This window comes from Nerophis ophidion, linkage group LG10, assembly GCF_033978795.1.
Source record: "Nerophis ophidion isolate RoL-2023_Sa linkage group LG10, RoL_Noph_v1.0, whole genome shotgun sequence".
Classification (NCBI taxonomy): Eukaryota; Metazoa; Chordata; class Actinopteri; order Syngnathiformes; family Syngnathidae; genus Nerophis; species Nerophis ophidion.
The window spans coordinates 27,518,799-27,532,488 of record NC_084620.1 but is presented as its reverse complement, the minus strand read 5'-3'; the positions used below and the strand labels follow the sequence as shown (position 1 = coordinate 27,532,488).

Here is a 13,690-nt window from a genome sequence, read left to right as displayed (position 1 = left end):
GGAAACAGGGTTTGTAGATCTGCACTGAATTATATTTATATAGCGCTTTTCTGTAGTGACTCAAAGCACTTATATAGTGGAACCCTATATCTAAGTTACATTTAAAGCAGTGAGGGTAAAGTGTTTTGCCCAAGGACACAACGGTAGTGACTAAGTTGGCAAAAGCAGGGATCGAACCTGGAACCCTCAAGTTGCTGGCACGGCCACTCTACCAACCGAGCTATACCGCTGATGTCAACATAAGCAGTGGTCGACATAACCAGAATTAAAACTAGCAATTTCCTGCCAAAGTGCTTTTGACTTTGGCCCAAGAACATACTTGCCAACCCTCCCGGATTTTCCTGGAGACCCCCGAAATTCAGCGCATCTCCCGAAAACCTCCCGGAAGAAATGTTCTCTCGAAAATCTCCCGAAATTCAGCTGGAGCTGGAGGCCACGGACCCTCCAGCTCAAACATGCACAGTTGGAAGCTTGAAAAGGAGGATTGCAGGCGGAAATGACAGCATTTAAAGTCATTTTTAAGAACGACTGCTAATCCTCCTCCTTTTCGACTGGACGACCACGGAGAATTAAGAGGCAGAAGTTCATTAAGAGGGGTGGACTCACCGGCTCTCAGCCATGTTTCCGTCACACAGAGGAAGTCAAGTCCTCCGCCAGCGGGAAGTGAAGAAAATCTTCAGGATAAACGTTTTGTTTGTCAAAGGTCTTGCGTTCACAAGACCGTACTTGGCGGGGGCCAGCACGTTCAAGGGTGCAGCTAATCCAGGTGGGGCCCGACACAGCCCGCAGGTGGTGGGGGAGAGGAGCCACGAGGCGGGAAAGGAAGGCAGGAATCCGGCCAGGTGAAAAAGCTGACTGGATGTTGAAAAACCAACGTCAAAGTTGATCATATCAGTGGGAGAGGGGCAAAGATCCAACAGTGTTTGGCGGTCATACACAGGCAGTGAGCTGACAGAGACGAAAATAGACGCAAACAACACAAAAACGAACAGAACTGACAGCGAGAGACGGCAGGGCAAAGCACATACTGGTGCCATCTTCTGGAAACTCAGAAGTGATGTTACTCAAATAGTGAAAGGTAAGTGTTGTTGTTTTTTTTAGTAACCAGCAAGCACAGTACAGTTAGTAGAACAACTGTGTTTTTATTACTGTGTATTTTAAAGGTGCCGTCTGAAATTCAACTCTTTATTTTATTTATATATATAATAAAATAAATATATATAGCTAGAATTCACTGAAAGTTAAGTATTCCATACATACATATATATATATACATATATACATACATATATACATATATACATACATACATATATATACATATATATATATATATATATATATATATATATATATATATATATATATATATATATACATATATATATACATATATATATATATATATATATATATATATTAATTACAGCCAATATAAAAATATTAGTTGTAAATATACTCTCCTCTTAACCACGCCCCACCCCCGACCACGCCCCCCACCTCCCAAAATTGGAGATCTCAAGGTTGGCAAGTATGCCAAAGGGACACACAAAAAGGGCGTTTAAATTTATTTTCATGGTCCATCTCTGCCAATAATATGTTCTGCTACTTTATAGCTGGCTTCTTAATTGTGTTACATTACTTTTGACACACACTACATCTCCATGAAAACACGTGACATCACTGGCTGGTTCAGTGGCGGAACAAATCAGAGCCAGCTCAGGCGGCACATGACCCTGTTTAGCTGGGTAGTCAGCACGCTCGCCTGTCATGTCCTCGACCAGGGTTTGGGCCCCACTCGGAGCACTAGAAAAGAACTCAACACAGCCGGCGGTAGAGAGAGATTACACCAACACTACCCTTGGTCTCAAGTTTCCTTTTCTTTTTGCTTTGTCTCTCCACATTTATGTTATTATGAACTACCAGCCATGTTAACTTCGTAGTAAAAATGCTTCCATGGTTTGTATTCTGTCAACAAGTGACTAATGACATTGGTCGGCGGTAGATGACAATTTTACCCAAAATACACTTGGAGACGAAATCAATGATCCACTTGACATTTGCATATCCCAAAGAGAAATGTGAGAGGGATAATAAAGCCAGTCATACAGCACAACATTTTATGATATATATTTTTTTCTACACGTACTAAATCAATCTTGTCAGTCGTGATAAGTTCTAGCAACAATGACTCATACGGGCTCCAGCAACCTATAAGCCCACATTTTCCAGCTCTTTTTTTGTTGGTGATTAAAATACAACTGCAAGCATAATCTGGAGGGACCCGTTCTCCTCAGCCCGGAACCGGGTAAGGGGCCTTGTGCCAACATGTCCCCACTCCGGTCTTTGTTCTGAAGTTTCTTATTCGGTTCCTTATTGCTACGTGTCTGATTCTGACTCGTACATATATGGATGGATGCTAAAATCTGTTTTTTTTTGCTAAAAAAATGACTATAATTAGAATAACGTGCCTTGTGGGAAGCTTCTCTAATAAACTACAAACATGTCCACTGGGGCGAGGACAAACGACGTCGGGACGAGGACAGTTCATTTATATCCCAAAACCTCCACCTCTCAAAATGGACTGTTTTCAGAGGCGGCCAAAGAGCGTCTTGAAAATACCTCTAAACAGCAAAATCTATGCAAAATGTTGACCAAATAAGCATCATTACATCTTATGTAGACACAAATCAAGTGTTTTAGTAATAGAAAAACAAATAGTAATAAATCAATAAATCAATCAATCAACGTTTATTTATATAGCCTTGAATCACAAGTGGCTCAAAGGGATGCACAAGCCACAACGACATTAAATAAAAATGTTATAGAAATTAAATAAAACACTAATGCATAAGTAAATAAGAAAATTAATTGTTACTTTAAAACACATTTTAGTAAAATATCTTATATCATCAATCAATCAATCAATGTTAATTTATGTAGACCTGAATCACAAGTGTCTCAAAGGGCTGCACAAGCCACAACGACATCCTGGGTTCAGAGCCCACGTAAAGGCAAGGAAAAACTCACAACCCAGTGGGATGTCAATGTGAATGACTGTGAGAAACCATGGAGAGGACCGCAGATGTGGGTGACCCCCGCCCCCTCTACGGGAGACCGGATGCAATGGACGTCGAGTGGGTCTAGCATAATATTGTCAAAGTCCAGTCCATAGTGGATCTAGCATAATAGTGAGAGTCCAGTCCATAGTGGGGCCGGCAGGACACCATCCCGAGCGGAGACGGGTCAGCAGCACAGAGACATCCCCAACCGATGCACAACTCTGGACAGCCAGCACTTCATCCATGGCCACCGGACCTCTGCCCCCCCCTATCCCTCTCCCTCCACGAAGGGAGAGGGGGACAGAGGAGAAAATGCCCCCTATGAAATAAAGCCTGGATCGTTTGGTGTTTTGTCATAAGTGCTATTATGTTCCCTGGGCTGGAGTTCAGAATACAGAGCAAGGAAGGCAATGTGCGGCAAGAAGTCTGTTTTATTAAGAAAAACATGTGGGATCATGTCATCAATTTTCATTTGTGCAAAGAATCGGAACAAGTTTAAAAATTATTTTAACTGGTTTCCCCCCATCAGCTTTGGCTCTATTCCTTCAAGAAGAGGAGGTGTAAGTAAAAGAAGTGTAAGTATAGGAAAACTCAATCCGGGCGTGGCTCTGTTACTGCCGAAGTTGGAGCTCATTATTTTCACCGGCGAGCCAGAAAGTCCTCAACTGACAGAGAAAAAGTAGCATTTCCCTGTTGTTTCTCTGCATTTAATTAGATTAAGATTCACAAGCCTTCCCCTTTCCACCTCTCTTCTTAACCAGCTGTCTCCAAATAAATTGCCAGCGGCTAGAAAAAAAGCGGCTGGAAGAATTCGTCCAGAAAAGAGGAAAAAAAAGTAGGATAAAGTGCACTGTCGGTCTGCTTGATGCATGGAAGTATCTGCCTCAGCTCTGCCGAGACAGAGTGGAAATCTCTGCTGAATAGCAGGCATGTTTTCAAGATCGATACTGCTTTGGATAGTGAACGGTGAAAGTTCATTAAGTATGCAAAGTCGTGACACGATGGAGACATCTGAGAACAAATGACTGTATTGATTACTAAGACACAGCTTGGAGGGTTCGCTCTGGGGGGATTTGCATGTACACAACGTTTAGGTTTTGTCTATCTTCAGCACTTCATGCGGATGAACTTTAAATCATCCATCCATCCATCCATTTTCTACCGCTTATTCCCTTTCGGGGTCGCGGGGGGCGCTGGCGCCTATCTCAGCTACAATCGGGCGGAAGGCGGGGTACAAGGCTGGGCAAATATCGATTGTATTGATTCAAAGGACGGTATCATTTCAGAGTCTTGCTGGCCTGATATTTCAATGTATTAAAGTTATTTTGGATCTATAAACAGGAAAAAGTATCCAGTGAATGATGTTAATTTTTAAAATATTTGAAATTTGTCATCCCTGTTCTTTAAATCAGCCAAAAATGACAATGCTATAAACACTAACTAAAAAGTGCCTTTGAAAACTATTAAAATATTATTTTTAAACCCATATTTATCTCAAAATACCGCTTTTTTTTTATTTTAGACTACTGTAATTACATTTTTATTTTGTTCAGACAGGGCAGCACGGTGGAGAGGGGTTAGTGCGTCTGCCTCACAATACGAAGGTCCTGAGTAGTCCTGGGTTCAATCAAAGGCTCGGGATCTTTCTGTGTGGAGTTTGCATGTTCTCTCTCAGCTTCAGGCCTAAAACAGTATAGTTGAAGTCCGCGATTTGGGGCTAGTTAAGGCCTTCTTTAGCTTCTTCGTGGGCAGGACCCGAATGCAAAACCTCCGACTCAGAACTTGAATCAAAGTCGTCTTGTACAGAAGCCATGTTTATCCAAACGGGTTTGAATTTCATAAAAATGTATTTTCCTTTTTTTTTTCCATAGTATTACCCATATCAGTTTTGAAGTAATCGTGGACTGGGGCGACAAAAAAACTTTAATTAGTTGACCAAAATCTACACGGTCTATGCAGTGAAATGGGCTCCAGTTCTGTAAAGCAGTGGTTCTCAAATGGGGGTACGTACCCCTGGGGCACTTGAAGGTATGCCAAGGGGTACGTGAGATTTTTGAAAAATATTTTAGAAATAGCAACAATTCAAAAATCCTTTATGAATATAGTTATTGAATAATACTTCAAAAAAATATGAATGTAAGTTCATAAACTGTGAAAAAAAATGCAACAATGCAATATTCAGTGTTGACAGTTAGATTTTTTTGTGGACATGTTCCAAAAATGTTGATGTTATAGATTTATTTTTTCGTGAAGAAATTTAAATTTCATGAATCCAGATGGATCTCTATTACAATCCTAAAGAGGGCACTTTAAGTTGATGATTACTTCTATGTGTAGAAATCTTTATTTATAATTGAATCACTTGTTTATTTTTCAACAAGTTTTTAGTTATTTTTATATCTTTTTTTCCAAATAGTTCAAGAAAGACCACTACAAATGAGCAAATACCTATTGGGAAGTTGTTAGTGAAATTAAGATCATCTGGCACTATGGGTCCTTTAAACGTAGAGCAGACTATTCCTAGTCCCGTTGTTCCCGACGATGAATAAGGTTTATACTGATAATAATTATTGATTCTTCCAAACATTTACCTTAAAACAGACCTGGGCAAATTAAGGCCCGGGGGCCACATGCGGCCCGTTAAGCTTTTCAATCCGGGCCGCCGGACATTTCCAAATCATTTTTTTAGATTTTTAAAATGGAAAGTGTAGCTGCCATTATGATGTGCACTGATGTTTTCTAATGACCGTAAGTCTTGAACTATAAAAAATATTTCAATGGTTGGAATCTGCGCTTTTGCATGATATTTTAGTGACTAGTTTTGTCCTGATAATAATATTATTTTGATACTTTTCGGTACTTTTATACTTTTCTAAATGAAGGGGACCAGAAAAAAATTGCATTTTTGGCTTTATTTTAACAAAAAAATCTTAGGGTGTGGCTGACCGGTACTTTTAAGCCGCGGTATGCTACCGAATATCATTCAATAGTATCGCTGTACTATACTAATACCCGTATACCGTGCAACACTACTAGTTACTATGGTAATCCACATCACATCAGGTCAAACGAGGCACCAAGCAGTGTGGGTGGGGAGTGTTTCCACAGTGTTTCCAGAGCCTGAAATCCGGGTGTCAGGGACATACCTCAAAAGAGATTTTTACAAGAAAGCTCTAAAACGTAGTTATATATAAAACATATCGGATTGTAGATGTTTTTGTTTTTACCCTTCACGTTCATATTTTGCTGTGTTTGTTGCATTTTTGTTGCATTTGGCTTGATTGTAAAATATGTCGATTGAGAGGGGGGAAAGGTGACGTTCATATGTTCTCAATATTCAGGGTTTTATCGTTCATAGGAGATAAAAATGCCATTTTGTTTTTAAGGCGGTCTGTCATAACATTTTTAGCATTCGATCAGACTTTATTGTGAGGTTTTGTATTAGTTTTTCTAAAAATAGATATACCGGCCCCCAGACACATTTTTTTTTCTAAATTTGCCCCCTGAGTCAAAATAATTGCCCAGGCCTGCCTTAAAACCTTGCATGAAAGTGAAAAGTTAAGTATTTAAAAGTCCTTATTCAAGCAACCCCTGGAAGAGTTGAACTATTTTCCATTATTTCTAAGTGTATCCTCTTAGAGCAGATTGGACCTGAGTTCCAAGTGTGTCGTTCATATACAAAATGTTATTGATGCATTTTTAATAATTTCGCTCGCACAAAATCCATTAGCTTGTCATTGAATCAAGCTCAAAAGTGGAGTAAATGAATGCAACTACCTGGGGAACACTTCAAGTTCAATTATTTGAGAGAAATTGTTAACAGAAAGGAACAAAATACAGCTGAAAGCTAATCAAAAGATCCTAATAGTACTTTCTGGATTTATATTTTTAAAAAGCAAACAAAAAAAACAAAAAAAAAACATGGTAATCGTTTAGTTTATTTTGAACGTTGCATTGCATGTTTACACTTCAACATGTGTGAAAAAAAGTAGGAAAGAGCAGATCTTAAATAAATGAACCCCTTTACTAAGTATCCTGGCTACAGTGGAACCTGTTTAAGTCAGTCAGCTCATCCGATTGCATCGTCTATTATTATAATTATTATTATTATATTTTAAAAAGGCCAAATTTAGATTATGACTGACCTATTATAATTAAGTCTGTTTTTAACGCCTTTTAATTCTGTGTATTTTTTTCTAAAATATGACTTTCAATTTAGAGCAGCTGAGGTTTTCTTCAAGTTGTAGATGTACAGTGGAGCAAAAAAGTATTTAGTCAGCCACCGATTGTGCAAGTTCCCCCACTTAAAAGGAGGACAGAGGCCTGTAATTTTCATCATAGGTACACTTCAACTGTGAAAGACAGGAATTCACATTGTAGGAATTTTAAAGAATTTATTTGAAAATTATGGTGGAAAATAAGTATTTGGTCAACCATTCAAAGCTCTCATTGCAGTGGTTCTCAAACTTTTTTTGTCATCCCCCACTTTGGACAAGGGGGAGTGTTCAAGCCCCACCTGCCCCCATCGCCCCAACAGAACGCTAATGCCAAGCTTAACATTTTCAAATTTATTGAACATCAAGTAACATTCAAGTTGTATACATTCAAACTCAATAACATGATATAACATCAAGTTCAATAATAGATAAAATAACTCGCAGTTTTCTTTGAAAGAAATCAAGTGGCTTATTGACGTGATTGGGGTGTGTGGTCTCGAGGTGTCTCTTTAATTTGTTGGGTCTCATGCTGTCTGCTGCTAGCGGTTTTAGACACAGAACACTCAGGGGTCTCTCCTCTGCCCGCACCACCGTTGCCGTGAATCCAAGAGCAAGATACCCTTCATCATATTTTCTTTTCGGTTGGCTTTTTGGTTGATTAAGCCCATCAGATTTTTGTTTCCCTGCAGGCGCTGGCTCGATGAGCTTTGAGGTGCGAGTCACAAATTTATCCATTTTGTGTAATTGTGGTCCACACATTAGCCTGCTACTCATTCGAAAGATTGTTCCGCCCCCATTAGTTACTGTTGCTATGTCTGTCAAACTTTCGCTCCTACCTAGAAATTTAAAGCCTAGAGGAAAAATAGGTAATTTACATTTATTTATATAGCGGATTTCACAGACAGAATCACAAAGTGATTCACAGCGTGCATAGAAAATGAAAGCGTAGTAAAAAAAAAAAATCTTAGAATACAATAAAAAAATACAAATAAAAATTTTAATGAAATTTCCTCCCTTTCCTCGCGCCCCACCTGTCATGTCTCTATTCCCCACCAGTGGGGCCCGCCCCACACTTTGAGAAACGCTGCACTGATGGAAGGAGGTTTTGGCTCAAAATCTCACGATACATGGCCCCATTCATTCTTTCCTTAACACGGATCAATCGTCCTGTCCCCTATTTATTTCCCCCTTTCCCAACTTCTTTGTCACATTTTGCTGGCATCAAATTCTAAAGTTAATGATTATTTGCACACAAAATTTTTTTTATCAGTTTGAACATCAAATATGTTGTCTTTGTAGCATATTCAACTGAATATGGGTTGAAAATGATTAGCAAATCATTGTATTCCGTTTATTTTTACATCTAACACAATTTCCCAACTCATATGGAAACGGGGTTTGTATAATGTTCAATTTTTTTTCTTAATCTATTCCATAATTTAATTCCACATACTAAAATACTAAAGGTCTTAAATGTTGTAGGTGCGTACAAATGTTTGAAATTACATTTTTCTCTAAGATTATATTTCTCTTCTTTTGGTAAGAAAAATTGTCGTATGTTATTGGGTAGCAGATTGTGTTTTCTTTGTGTATAAATTTAGCTGTTTGCAAGTTCACTATGTCGTGGAATTTCAGTATTTTTGATTCAATAAATAAAAAGGGTTTGTATGTTCTCTATATCCAACATTATGTATTATTCTTTTTTGTAACACCGTTAATGAATGAAGTGTACTTTTATAGTTATTTCCCAAAATGTCTGCACAATAACTCAGATATGGTAACACTAGTGAGCAGTAGAGAATATGAAGGGATTTAAGGTCTAGAACATGTTTTGCTTCATTCATTATTGGCGTGCTTCTTGCTACTTTATGCTGTATATTTTTTACATGAGATTTCTAGTTGTGGGGTTGACTGTGGTATTTGCTAATAGCGGGGATGGTTGTAAACCAAATGTTTGCTTGCACCTTAAAAGATAATTAGCCTAGAGACAGCGCTTGTCTCAAAATACTCTTTAGTAGGGACACTCTTAAAGGCCTACTGAAATGAGATTTTCTTATTTAAACGGGGATAGCAGGTCCATTCTATGTGTCATACTTGATCATTTCGCGATATTGCCATATTTTTGCTGAAAGGATTTCGTAGAGAACATCGACGATAAAGTTCGCAACTTTTGGTGCTGATAAAAAAGCCTTGCCTTTACCGAAAGTCGCAGACGATGACGTCACAAGGGTGAGGGCCCCTCACGTCGTCACATTGTTTTTAATGAAGGTAGAAAAGCGCTATACAAGTACAACCCATTTAATGGAGCCTCCAGCAGCAAGAGCTATTCGGACCGAGAAAACGACCATTTCCCCTTTAATTTGAGCAAGGATGAAAGATTTGTGGATGATGATATTGATAGCGAAGGACTAGAAATAAATAAATAAATAAAGTTAAAAAAAAGGCGATTGCATCTGGACGGATTCTGGGAAATCCCTTATCTTTCTATTGTGTTGCTAGTGTTTTAGTGAGATTAAAGAGTACCTGATAGTCGGAGGGGTGTGTCTACGGGTGTCTTGAGGCCAGTGTCTAAGGGAAGTCGACGGCAGATACATGGACGGCACAAACTCCACAGATCTCCGGTAAGAGGCGACTTTTTAACACAATTTCCTCACCGAAACCTGCCGGTTGACACGTAGTCGTGATCCATGTTCGCTTGACCGCTCTGATCCATAGTAAAGCTTCACCTCCGGGAATTTTAAACAAAGAAACATTGTGTGTTTGTGTGGCTAAAGGCTAAAGCTTCCCAAATCCATCGTTCTACTTTGACTTATCCGTTATTACTGAACAAATTGCAAAAGATTCAGCAACACAGATGTCCAGAATACTGTTTAATTGCGCGATGAAAAGAGACGACTTTAAGCCGCAAATGGTGCTGCGCTAATATTTCCAGACAGTCCGTGACGTCACACGCACGCGTCATCATTCCGCGACATCTTCAACAAGAAACTCCGCGTGAAATTTAACATTGCAATCTAGTAAACTAAACCGGCCGTATTGGCATGTGTTGCAATGTTAATATTTCATCATTGATATATAAACTATCAGACTGCGTGGTCGGTAGTAGTGGGTTTCAATAGGCCTCTAAATTAAAGGTACCACTGGCTTGACGTCGCCTTTGCGGCAGCATTAGTACACAACAGCATGCAGAAAAATAGATCCCTAATTGACCTTTTTGTGTTTTATTGGGAGGAAACCATGTGTGAAATAAGCTGGGCATTGTGAATAATCTTTCTGCATGAATGTGAGATTTTACCAATGGAGAATGCGTTTAAAACAGGGGTGTCAAACTTATTCTAGATCGGGGGACACATGGAGAAAAACCTACTCCCAAGTGGGCGAGACTGGTAAAATCACAGCACGTTAAACCTAAAAATAAAGACAACTTCAGATTGTTTACTTTGTTTAAAAATAGAACAAGCACATTCTCAAATGGTACAAATCATTATGTTGTTTTTTTACACTTACATGTTGCGGTAATAGTATTCTATCTTATTTGTCATTATTTATATTTTCTGAATAAATGATGTGATGATGTTCATCAGTGAACTCATTGGTATTAGTTTTCAATTTATCTAGATACAAATATTATATCCTAATCACATTACAGGATGTTATGTAGTTTGGTAATTTTCCTCGACTGATGTACCAACATCATGTGGATTATTTTGTACATATGTAGGGTCATCTGCGAAAATACAAAGAAGTTCTATTGCAACATCCATTGGACACATTCAGAACTGCTGTTTCTTTCATTCAAAAATTTCAGATTCATTTTTATACTTCGCAAACTCATCCCGCGGGCCGGATAAAACCTGTTCGCGGGCCTGATCCGGCCCTCGCGCCGTACGTTTGACACCCCTTGTTTAAAACGCTGAATCTGTTTATGCGATAACGAGGAACTTTTCTCTCATCTCAATGGGAGAGTGAATAAGGTGGAAGAAAGGGGGATGTTTGGTAGAAGAAGCCCGGGAAGACAATTAATCACTCAAGAGAGGCACCACCTGAGGGGCCAGAGGAGCAAAGAGCACTCAGTGAGCAGAATGTCTAATGAAGGCCTGAGAGGCGCTATGGCTGCTGCATAAAGAGTAGGCGGAGAAACACATCAGGACATACATGGACAACTGATATTTACTCTGTTCAAATGTGGAGTGTGAGTTGTGGGGACTAAGTATACAGCCCAAATGCTCAGAGTTCAGCACAAAGCAAGATAGTTAGACAGTTTAGAAAGGCAGAAAAATGCTCAGCAAAAACTATTTTAAGACAATTCCAGGCACTGATACTTAAATGTCAAAAACAAAAAGAGTAGTCTGAGATCTTAATATGTCTATAAAAGCAAACCTCACCTAGCATGAGGCTAATGTTAGCTAGACATGTCCTCTTTTGCGCGACTGTCCAGGGTGTCCGGGCGGGGTTTCTTAAATGCCTCAAATATCCGGGGTTTTGTGTCAAGGTTGCGTGTATTTTCAATGTACGTAAAAGGTTAAGAAGGGGATAAAAACAAAACAAATTGTGAAGGTGTGCACAGCAACATTCGTGAGGGAGGGACAGAGAGAGCGAGATTGTCACTCAAGGCATATTTGGTCAACAGTAGACTGACCATACGTCCTATTTTCCCCGGAAATGTCCTCTTTTGCGGACTGTCCGGGGTGTCCGGGCGGGGTTTCTTAAATACCTCAAATATCCATGGTTTTGTGTCAAGGTTGCGTGTATTTTCAATGTACGTAAAGGGCTAAGAAGTGGTTAAAAACAAAACAAATTTTGAAGGTGGGAGGGGCAGAGAGAGAGAGCAAGAGGGAGAGAGAGAGTGGGATACTGGATTGATTGTCAATCAAGGCATACTTGGTCAACAGCCATACATGTCACACTGAGGGTGGCTGTATAAACAACTTTAACACTGTTACAAATATGCGCCACACTGTGAACACACACCAAAGGAGAATGATAAACACATTTCAGGAGAACATCCACACCGTAAAACAACATAAACACAACAGAACAAATACCCAGAACCCCTTGCAACACTGAGTCTTCCGAGACGCTCCAATATACACCCTCCGCAACCCCCAACTACCCACCGCCCCCCCCCCCCCCCCACCCCACCGCAACCCCGATTATGTCACATCAAATATTCCACTTTGTAAAATGTTTTTGGTAGAAGATTTTGCATATTTTGTGTGTTTGCCATAAAACAACATAGTTTTGTTTGACAAGAAAGGGCGGAAAACAAACAAACAAAAAAACAAAACAAAAAAACTAAAACATTTTGAAATGAGGGATAGATGTGAAGTTGATGTAGACTCCAGAGATTTAAGCGTTAAATGTAAAATGTATGTATGCCCTGGCACACCATTATCATCATTTCATGACCGAATCAAAACATAGGAAAAAAACAACCAGCAGCAGTAAAGTTTAAATCCATGAAGTAAAGAAGAAAGTGAATGAATGTTTATAACTAAATACATTTACATATGTATACAAAATTGTCTACTTTATTATTTGTTTTAATGAATTAAGTAACATTTATGACAACCGTTCACCAAAATACAATATATAACATGAGATATAACAGGACAATCATTATCATTATCATTTATTTTCAAAACGCTTACAAAGAAGTGGAACCTGTTGCAGATGCAAGAAACGTCGTTTCTTTCAGGACCACAACCATTCTGCTGAGTGTGAGCATGGTCCTAGTGCCTGCCCCAGACCCCATTTTTATGGCGTGATGGGGTCCCTGGGACCCCATTTTGAAAATTCCTAGCGCCAAAACTGCTGTCAACAGAGGATAAAAAATGCTTTATTTAAATAAACATATTATTTATAAAGCAAGTTCAAGTATCATTGGCAAATTTTCACCTAGTCCCGGCCCTGGGCACGCATATATGTGTCCTCTTTTTGGGATTTCAGAATATGGTCAGCCTAATGTTAGCCACTTACTCCTTTACGAATAAAACATACAGGAAGTCAAGCTAAAACATTGCAAAAATGAATGTTGGTGATAATGAATCTTGTCTTACCTTTGCTGATTCCTCTTGGCGCTTTGCTTTTATGTTTGCTCATGGTTTGGCGTTACACTGGAATGATTTCCAACAGAAACAAATCAGTTTTGACTACAATGGGCCCCTGAAGTGTAACTTCCTGGTGTGACAACTTCCTGTGACTTTCTGATAAGCCTATTTGTACATTTGGAGGCGGAGTCCCCTTTCGATGGGCTGTGGGCTTCCCAATGAGAGGTCATGCAGAAAGACTCATATTCATACCGAGAACATGTATGTAAAACTTTAGATGCAGCCAAGATTAAGTGGTTAAATAAAAACACATAACTAATAAGAAAAATCCTGACCATGTTCCACAGTTTGTTTACATAAA

At 39.2% G+C, this 13,690-nt stretch overlaps 1 long non-coding RNA gene across 1 annotated transcript in view; it reads right to left on the bottom strand.

Moving 5' to 3' along the window:
- The window catches only part of LOC133560583 (uncharacterized), a 129,997-nt gene extending 116,535 nt beyond the window's left edge, over positions 1–13,462 (bottom strand). The window contains exon 1 of the long non-coding RNA XR_009808489.1: positions 13,339–13,462. This is a non-coding gene — a long non-coding RNA (uncharacterized LOC133560583). The remainder of the gene's footprint in view (positions 1–13,338) is intronic.
- Between the last annotated feature and the right edge of the window lie 228 nt (positions 13,463–13,690).